This window comes from Octopus bimaculoides, chromosome 10 (assembly GCF_001194135.2).
Source record: "Octopus bimaculoides isolate UCB-OBI-ISO-001 chromosome 10, ASM119413v2, whole genome shotgun sequence".
Classification (NCBI taxonomy): Eukaryota; Metazoa; Mollusca; class Cephalopoda; order Octopoda; family Octopodidae; genus Octopus; species Octopus bimaculoides.
Window position 1 is genome coordinate 21877814 of NC_068990.1, and position 2122 is coordinate 21879935.

Consider the following 2122-nt stretch of genomic DNA (forward strand, 5'->3'; position numbering starts at 1 on the left):
ACATATATATATATATATATATATATATATATATATATATATGTATGTATGTATATTATGCACACATATTTATATACGTATGCATATATGTACATATATCTATATATTTATATGTGTGCATGTATATATTTGCCTCTGTTTGTCTGCCTGTCTCTCTCTCTCCCGATATCTATCTATCTATATTTATATATATGTATATATATACATATATACATGTAGATATATATATATAATATGTATGTATGCATGCATGTAGATATGCATATGCACATATATGTATGTATATATATATATAATATACACATATACATGTATATATATATATATATATATATATATATATATATATATATATATATATATATATGTCAAAGTAACAAAATTATTGAATACAAAATATAAACAAATGGTTCCAATAAAGTCAAACAAGAAATGAGAGAAATAAATAAAATAAATAAAATAAATAAATTTAAGCAAGCTTTTGGTGAACCTTCTAATTCCTTGCAGACACACATATTTCTTTTTCCTCATTCAGAGAATCAATTCTCTGTCATAGAAAAACACAAACTAAAAACATAGAAGAAAATAAAAAGCTTTTGTTGCATTTTATTCGATAGTTTTCTATTCATATCAACCGCTATTATTTCCCAATTATTTTTCTGTCCATTTCGTCTGCTGCATTCAGAGTCGCTTTGTTGTTATTTCTATAGCTGTTACCTCGTCACAATTGATGTCTGTTAAGACTTAAATACACTCTATAAGTGCCACGAATTCAATATTTTTCCAAGCGACTTGGTATTTTCAATACGTGTAACTAGTGATGTTGTCGACTTTCTCTTAGTTGCCAGAGGGCAGCAGGAGTTAGTGATTTTCTTTCTTCAATATAGCCAAGCATTTTCTAACACAGGTTCTCCTGCAAACGATTTGCATGCCCGTTATTCTATGCACGCAAACACAAGCATACACATATGCCCCCATTACATTTGTATGCATGTGTACTGTATGCGTACAGTCTATGTATGTGTGTGTGTGTGTGTGTGTGTGTGTTTGAAGAGTGAAAGAGATAGATATATGTGTGCGGATGTGCTGTATATGCTGCATATATATATATATATATATATATATATATATATATATACACCAACAACACACACATACGCATATAAACATACAAGCACACACATACACACACCATACACACACCACACACCATGCACATACATACACACACTTATTGACATTCTTTTCACAAATAAAAGAATGTGTAATCCCTTTTCGTTCCAGTAATTCTTTCTCAAACACAACATCACACATCAACCGTATATTTGGAACAAATTACATTATTTTCGTCTGTTTTAATATAATATCTCTTACGGAAAATACGTCCTATTATATTAGTGACAAAGCATTTTCATAAGAGGCTATTTCATGTTATTCCATATAACAGCGACCTATGCTGTGCTTTTACTTGATGCCCTTGAGAAATGCATTAACTTCACAACCTTTCATTAGCTTATAATTATAAACTACTTTATAGCCAAACTATTAATTAAAGGTCTCGCTATTTGTGTGGTGTGTGGTGAACGTAGAACAGGAAGCAGATCGTCAATATGGAACGAGACATGCCCTTCCTCCAAGCCAGTTTCAGAGGCCGGTAAAACGCTGACGGGTGTTGTCTCTTCTCCTATGGCTAAGCCACTGAAGAACAATGCATGGAGTTTGGCGAATGGAAAACACAAAGTGGTTTCGATGTCAAGATAAGACAGGGTATTGTTTTCGTTCTCTATGTCTAGTCATAAATGTCGAACTAATTTGAGTATGGCAATGTGTCAGTGGCGGCTCATGACATAGTAGTTAGGATGGTGGACTCATGATTGTGAGATTGTGGTTTCAATTCCTGGGCCGGGCTGCGTTGTGTTTTTGAGAAAATCAGTTCGTTTCACATTGCTTCAGTCTACTCAGCTGGTAAAACTGTAATTCTGCGAAGGAGCGGCGTCCCGTCCAGCAAGGAATATATATACGCCAAAGAAAGCAGGTAACCGGCCTCATGCCTCACTAGAGAGTAATATGGACTAACCAATATATATATATATATATATATATATATATATATATATATATA